This window comes from Aotus nancymaae, unplaced genomic scaffold (genome assembly GCF_030222135.1).
Source record: "Aotus nancymaae isolate 86718 unplaced genomic scaffold, 86718_ANA_hifiasm-v0.15.2.pri h1tg000250l, whole genome shotgun sequence".
NCBI classification, from domain to species: domain Eukaryota; kingdom Metazoa; phylum Chordata; class Mammalia; order Primates; family Aotidae; genus Aotus; species Aotus nancymaae.
In genome coordinates this window covers 1,907,498-1,915,741 of record NW_026988665.1, presented here as the reverse complement: position 1 = coordinate 1,915,741, position 8,244 = coordinate 1,907,498, and the positions used below count along the sequence as shown (strand labels likewise).

Here is an 8,244-nt window from a genome sequence, read left to right as displayed (position 1 = left end):
GCCAGTGCGGAGTCCAGACTTGGTTCCGTGGTCACCTCCTATGGCTTAGGGTGGTTTTCCAGTCGGGGGGATTATACGACCCGCCAATGCTAAGAGGGGCCTAAAATTCCTGCGAGGGAAGCGGCCAAGAGGACAAAGTGAGTGCTCACGAGAGCGCAAGAATCCTCCAGTGGGAAAAGGGGAGGTTCAGCCTCTAGGACACAAGAGTGTGAGAAAGCACTAACACGAGGGATTGAGCCTCACCAGCCCCCAGGACGGGAAATGCCCCAAGTAAGATAGGGACTCCAAAAGGCCAGGCAGAAAATAAAATTCCCGGACATGAGTCCCCTAGGCCTTCCGTGAAAATATTGGAAGGATGATGAAAGGGCCAGACACAGGAACAGACTTCAAATGATAAAGTATTGCTGTTTTTTTTTTTTTTAGAAACTCGCTGTTTATTTTCCATGAATCTTACATGTTGTTTAACAGCCCACACAAGAACAGCTCACGACCATTCAGTGGTTGCTCCTACCCATTCAGTGGCCCGAGCAGTGGGAGCTGCAGACCAGTCTTCCGTGGCACGCTGGGCGCTCCAGTCTTCAGTAGGGAACTGCTGGATAGGCACAGAGGGGGGCACCTGCACGCCTTCAGACCAGTCTGCACCCTCATGCTGCGTGGCAGTGAACTCAGGAGCTGGAGCAGTCCGTTCGCCCTGAAATTCCTCCTTGGTCACAGCCCTTTCAGCAGCAGCCTGCTCTTCTTTTTCAGTCTCTTCAGGATCTCTGTAGAAGTAGAGATCAGGCGTGACCTCCCACGGGTGTTCACGGGAAATGGTGCCACGCATGCGCAGAACTTCCCGAGCCAGCATCCAGCACATCACACCCACTGACTGAGCTCCCTTGTTGCATGGGATGGCAGTGTCCACACAGCGCAGAGGAGAATCCGTGTTACACAGAGCAGTGGTAGGCAGGTTAACATAAGACGCCTCCGTGAGAGGCTGGTGGTCAGCCCTGGGGTAGTCACCACAAGCAGCCGTGGCTCCCGGAAGGCTGCCTGGATCTGGTTGGTGAAGGTTCCCGGAGTGAAGCGGCAGCGATTGGAGTGGCCCCAGTGGCAGCAGCAAACGTCAGCACAGCCCTCTGGCCAGTACTCCTGGAGGACATAACCTGACATCAGCAGGGTTTTCAATGGCAACAGTGGCACGAGCTGCCAGCAGAAGCTGCTCCCAGGTCCTCAGATTTATGATGTAGGTGCCATGACTTTTCCTTTTATAGATATACTGCTCCATCTGGAAGTCAAGGTTGGTGCCACCTAAATGGGTTCCTGCTGCCAGGAACTTAAGGACATCCTCCTCCTTCATTTGCAGGACATCAAGGGCTCTGGACATTGTGAAAGTTTCCCTTTAAGTTACGACGGGAATCCAGAAGAACGCCGTGTGGAGCCCTCGGCAGGTGGCGCGGAAAGGAGTGTTGCTGTTTTATTTGGACTGAGGAACCCATCCTCAGACCTTCGGTCTTTTGGCCAAAGTGGGGTCGGACGAGGACAGAATATGCCAACTCCTGATCCAGTATGTCAGTGATAAAGTCCAATTTCTCAAGAGGAGATAGATTATGCTCCATGCTGGGGACAAGGGTCTGTCCTTCTCTATCCCCTAAAGGAATTTACGGGATAAAAGCAAAGCCAAACTCAAAATCCCCAAAGACCACCTTCCCCCACCTACCCCCCACCCCAGATGGAACAGTCAGCCCTTCCCCCACCTACCCCACACCCCAGATGGAACAGTCAGCCCCACCCCCACCTACCCCCCACCCCTGACGGAACAGTCAGCCCCACCCCCACCTACCCCCCACCCCTGACGGAACAGTCAGCCCTTCCCCCACCTACCCCACACCCCAGATGGAACAGTCAGCCCCACCCCCACCTACCCCCCACCCCTGACGGAACAGTCAGCCCTTCCCCCACCTACCCCACACCCCTGACAGAACAGTCAGCCCTTCCCCCACCTACCCCACACCCCAGATGGAACAGTCAGCCCCACCCCCACCTACCCCCCACCCCAGACGGAACAGTCAGCCCATCCCCCATATAACCCTGCCCCTTAACACCCCACACTCCCACTGGACAGCCGCCCGAACACACCCCTTCCTCAGGAACGCACCAGGGGGAGAGAGAACAGTGCCAAAGGGACATTCAAAACTCTCCTTTCCCGTCTTCCTCGGAGAAGTCTCCCGCAACCCTTTTTCCCTTAAGGGAAGTACCCCTTGGAGGAGGGGGTATTGGCTTTGTAAATGTCCCCTTAACTAGTTCACAGGTTAGAAATTTGAAAAGGGAACTCAAGCCCCTGTTAGATGACCGTTGTGGAGTTGCAGATCAAATTGACCAGTTTCTGGGGCCACAACTGTACACCTGGGCTGAACTGATGCCTACTGTAAGTATTCTCAGGAGAGGAAAGGACCGTGACCTGCAGGGCCGCTATGGTGGTCTGGGAGTCTGAGCACCCGCTGCTCAGATTGTCCTAACAGCAGAGCATAAATACCCAGCCCAGGACCCTCAATGGGATAGCATCAGTGTGGTCCACCGAGAAAACTCGAGACCACAGGGTCGTGGTAACGAAAGGGGTTCCGGAGTCAGTTCCTCGAACCCCAAATATTTCCTGAGCATTTAATGTACAACTAGGGAAAGGTGACGGGCCCGTGGAATTCTTAGACTTAAGGAACAGGTAAGAAAATATGCAGGTTTGGACACACAGGACCCACTAGGACCAGGGCTGTTGAGGCTCCACTTTGTCACCAGTAGTTGGCCGGACATTGCAAAGAAATTACAAGAGCTAGAAAATTGGAAGGACGGTCCCATAGAGGAACTTTTACAAAGGCCCAAAAGGTAGATGTAGGGAGGGATTGAGGAGAGGCGGAAGCAAAAGGCAAAACGATGCTGTCCACCCTCCAACAGAGAACTCAACAGGGGTCCCAGGGAAGCAGAACTCGTAAACCTAACTGCCCGGCTGCCAGACCCTGCACAGGGAATGAAGGGGTGAAACCCGAGAGGCAGGGAGCAGGGAGGGGAGAAGGGAAAGCAGGTGTTTCAGGTGTGGAAAGCCAGGACATCTTAAGAAGGCATGTCTCGCCGGGCGCGGTGGCTCACGCCTGTAATCCCAGCACTTTGGGAGGCCGAGGAGGGTGGATCACGAGGTCGAGATCGAGACCATCCTGGTCAACATGGTGAAACGTCGTCTCTACTAAAAATACAAAAAATTAGCTGGGCACAGTGGCGCATGCCTGTAATCCCAGCTACTCAGGAGGTTGAGGCAGGAGAATTGCCTGAACCCAGGAGGCGGAGGCTGCGGTGAGCCGAGATCGCGCCATTGCACTCCAGCCTGGGTAACGAGCGAATAAAACTCCGTCTCAAAAAAAAAAAAGCAGGAAAATAAGCTTCGGGGGAAGCCTCTTCACAAGTGCCCCTCATCAAGTCAGAGCCATTCTGAATCAGAAGGCAGGGAGATTGGCTCACTGACTCCAGAATTTTAAAATATGAAGCTTTCTCATTAGAGAGGGACAACCGAGTACTAACCACCGACAGTTCACTGAACCCTGCGGCTTTCTGATGGGAAATCCAAACCAGGAAGAACCTGGGCGTAAACGCTCAGATCTGGTCACTTGTCAGACTAGAGTCGGGCTGGATCTAAGTGAATCCGTCTTCCAAACAGGGCGCCCCCTTTTCTAGACGGCTCCTCCCGGGTCACCAAGGAAAAAAGGCACAGCAGGTACCCGTAGTGGGTGTGGAAACCTCACGGGAAGACTGCCAAGCGGCCGGTCTGCCCAAACGTGAACTCTGCGTTAAACCAAGCCTCAGAGTCCCTGCAGAATCAGGAAGGAACTGTTTACGCCGACTCCAAGTATGCCTGCAGAGCAGTCCACACCTTTGGAACGATCTGGACAGAATGAGGCTTCATCAATAGTAAGGGCCAAGATGTGGTCCACAAGGACTTAATTTTGCAGTATTAGAAAACCTTCAGCTGCCGGAGAGACGGTGGTTGTCCATGTCCCAGGACACCAAGGGAACCCATTTTTCGGAAGCCGGGGAAATCAGCTCACAGACCAGGTAGCCAGGCAAGCTACATCCTCCCCAGAGGCACCATTTTCCATCTGACCCTTTGTCTCCCCTCCAGCTGCGAGCCTCATCTTCTCCCGCGCAGACCAAGAGAAACTTTTCTTTTTCTTTTTTTTTAAGAGACGGGGTTTCACCATGTTGGTCAGGCTGGTCTTGAACTCCTGACCTCGTGATCCGCCCGCCTCGGCCTCCCAAAGTGCTGGGACTACAGGCGTGAGCCACCGCGCCTGGCCTAGACCAAGAGACACTAAAGAAAACAGAAGCTAAGGAGCGCCCAAGGGGAAGTTGTGCTGACAGAGGGAAGGAAGTGCTGTCCCAGCTGCACACGCTGTGTGGATGCAGCCGTCGGAGCCTGCGGGTGTGTGCGGAGAGGTCCCCTCGCTAGGAACGCGGCGATGGTTGCAGAGTGTGAAGAAAAGCGAATAAGCAAACCGTAAAGACGCGGCCTCCCAGGAGGAGAGATGCAGCGTCGAGGCCGTTCCAAAGCGTCCGAGTTGACTAGGCTGAAAGGCCCCCAGTAGGCCCTCTCAAGATGGACTAGGGATGGGAGACCGTCTCACCCACCGGGTGGAACCACCGCCTTCCCAAGCGTCACAGCCGGGATTGGTCGAAGCCGCGTTTGAACGTATCATCCCCAGGTTTGGACTAATGGCAAACATTGATTCCGACGATGGGGCCCGCTTCACTGCACACGTCATTGAGGGGCCACCCCAAGCCCTAAGAATAAGATGGGAATGTCACACTCCCTGGCACCCGCCCTCATCAGGGAGGGTAGAAAGAACGAATCGAACTCTAAAAATTTGTCTAACCAGATTAACCCTGGAAAGCCGGTTACCATGGACAGAATGCCGTCCCATGGCCTCACTAAGAATCTGAAGTGCCCCTGGAGAGATCTTGGCCTGTCCCCTTAGAGATGCTCTCCAGGCTCCCTTATCCAAATTCCACTACTAACCTTCCTGCATTTGAAACAGAAGATCAGTTTCCCAAAAACTCTGCGGTTGGTCTGCCTGCCACCGTCTCCTCCCTCGGGACTGAAGGCCCAGCGCAAACCCCACCCCTCGGATTCCCAGCTCACCAGCATCAGCCGGAGATCTCATCCTTATCAAAAGTGGGAAAGACGGGAGGCTCCAACCAACCTAGGCTGGAGCCCCACCCCACAAAGTCATGGACCAACGGCCTCCAAACTAACATTCAAAAAGCTTTAATCTGTCTCTTTCTTCTTCCTTTAGCGCCCGAAGAGCTCATCAATGTAACCGGCTCTCCCTCCCCCGCAAACAGTTACATTCGATGCCTGCCTTGCCGTGCCCTGTGGGAACATCCAGCGTCAGAGACAGCTAGCGTCTTCAGAGAAGTACCTCTGCCCCTCCGGGAAAACCAGCACCACCCCGACCTGCAGCGAAGGAGTACAAAGATTCCCGCTTTGGGGACAAGTCCAAAGTTGGGGGTTTTGCTATACTTGGGGAGATGTTCTGTGGATTACCACGTGTCAGGCTGGACCTCCTCGAAGGGTTGTCCCACCCTAAAACCCTGCCTCCCACTGGCGTGGTGGCTCATGCCTGTCATATCTGCATTTTGGGAGGCTGAGGCGGGCAGATCACTTGAGGTCAGGAGTTTGAGACCGGCCTGGCCAACATGGTGAAACCGCACCTCTACTAAAAATACAAAAATTAGCCAGGAGTGGTAGCAGGCGCCTGTAATCCCAGCTTCTTGGGAGGCTAAAACAGGAGAATCGCTTGAACCTGGGAGGCGGAGGTTGCAGTGAGCCAAGATGGCGCTGCTACACTCCAGCCTGGGCAAAAGAGCAAGACTCTGTCTCAAAAAACAAACAAAAAACCCCACCTCCACTTCACCAAAGGAACCACCCCTTCTAATTGCCAGTCTCCCCATTGCAACCTAGTCCGTATCTCCAGTAATACCCCTACCTCCACCACCCTAACCTGGCCTTAGAGCCCTTCTGCGGCCTAGGAGCAGACGTCCCTGGAAAGGTCCCTACGGGCGTCTTTGAAATACGCTTTGATCCTCCCCCTCCATCTTCCCCCGTGACCTCTTCCCAAACTCACAAAACCAAACGATTTCTTGCTTCATCCCCAAGGACAAAACCGAAGTAGCTGTAGTAGAAGTCAAGGGCTTGAAGCGAACTGTAGCCACAGAACCCGGGTGTCAGGACGGAAACGCCCGGCTGGAACGGATTAAATATTTCATTCGCACCCTGAATAAAAGCGACTGTTGCTCTTGTGCAGCGGGCAGGCCAGAAACCCAGATTGTTCCTTTCCCGCTCGGAGGGGCCAGCCAGCCAGGCACGAACCGCCTGGTAGCTCTCCTCCGGCACCCCACGCCCTCTTACACTGCTTTGCCCAAAGGCCAGGAGCCCCATGGGACAGCACCCAGGGCCATCGACCTCCCGCCCTCAATGCCGATTTTACCTGTGTCTCTTACGGCAGAGGGAGAATTTGACATTCCTTGGAAACCTCACGGAATGTAGTGGGCCTAAACTTTTTCAAGAGCTAACCACTCGGTCGGCCCTGGTCTGTCCCCATGTGGATGAGCGGTGGTATCCAGTCACCCCTGGCCCGTCCCCGTGTGGATGAGCGGTGGTATCCAGTCACCCCTGGCCCGTCCCCGTGTGGATGAGCGGTGGTATCCAGTCACCCCTGGCCCGTCCCCGTGTGGATGAGCGGTGGTATCCAGTCACCCCTGGCCCGTCCCCGTGTGGATGAGCGGTGGTATCCAGTCACCCCTGGCCCGTCCCCGTGTGGATGAGCGGTGGTATCCAGTCACCCCTGGCCCGTCCCCGTGTGGATGAGCGGTGGTATCCAGTCACCCCTGGCCCGTCCCCGTGTGGATGAGTGATGGTATTCCGTGGGCCCTGGCCATCCCTGTGTGGATGTGTGGTGGTATTCAGTCGGCCCTGGCCCGTCCCTGCATGGATGAGCGGTGGTATTCAGTCACTCCGGCCCGTCTCCGTGTGGATGAGCGGTGGTATTCACTCAGCCCTGGCTGTCCCCATGTGGATGAGTGGTGGTACTCAGTTGACCCTGGCCTGTCCCCGCATGGATGAGCGGCAGTATTCAGTCAGCCCTGGCCATCCCCGCGTGGATGAGCGGTGGTTTGCTGGGGACCAACCTGGGGTTCAGTGCCAGCAACAGGAGCGGCACTTGTGCTGTGGTTGGTTGGCCAGCCCTTCCACATTGGCATTTCATCAACCAGACGGGAAGCAGGTGACAGGAAGGAAAAGAGAAGCTCCTGACGTGTCCTTTGACCCCCACACTTACATAGACAGTACCGGGGCGCGTAGGGGTATCAGGATCCCGCGAGGGGTACCAGACGAATTCAAAGCTCAAAACCAAACAGCCGCCAGGTCGAGTCTGCCTTGCTTGGTGGTCCGCTCTAAATAAAAACGCTGACGTGGGAAAACGGCAAGGAGGCAGGGCTCACAGATGCCACGTGAAACAGTTACAAGTCCTGGGAACAGTAAACGGCGGCAAAGCGCGTGGGGTCTCGGGGGAGGCAAGCTGCCCTAAGCCTCGTGTTCCCGGTGCGGAGCGGCCTGACCCTGCTACGGTGCATCACGTGCTCAAGGGCTTCAAACCCCTTTTGTAGCATCACACAGCAACCAGACGTGCAGGCTCCTTGTGAGACTCACTCCCTCCAGCTGCGCCCGGAACGCGATCTACAGATGACCACACGTTTCTGCTTTTCAAAGTTTCCCACAAAGCCACCACTGCTAGCGCTGTTTAGAATGACGCGCCAGCTCCCGTTCACCGAGGAGCGTCCACTGTCACGCCACCCCTCCCCACGGCCGCCTCGCCTTCACCCCACCGTCTGCTGACCGCTCAGAGCGATTGTAACCAACAAACACCGCGGGGAACCTCAGCTCGGGGCCTTCGCTGCCTCCAGTACAACCGATGCCCCTGGCCCCACTGTTGTTCTTTTTGTTTTGTCTTTTTTTTTTTTTTATTTGAGACGGAGTTTCGCTCTTGTTACCCAGGCTGGGGTGCAATGGCGCGATCTCGGCTCACCGCAACCTCCGCCTCCAGGGTTCAAGCCATTCTCCTGCCTCAGCCTCCTGAGTAGCTGGGATTACAGGCACGCGCCACCATGCCCAGCTAATTTTTGTATTTTTAGTAGAGACGGGGTTTCACCATGTTGACCAGGATG

General features: G+C 55.4%; 1 pseudogene; it reads right to left on the bottom strand.

The window, feature by feature from the left end:
• Window positions 1-427: 427 nt before the first annotated feature.
• On the bottom strand, window positions 428-1,229 carry LOC105727774 (small ribosomal subunit protein uS2-like; annotated as a pseudogene).
• Between the last annotated feature and the right edge of the window lie 7,015 nt (window positions 1,230-8,244).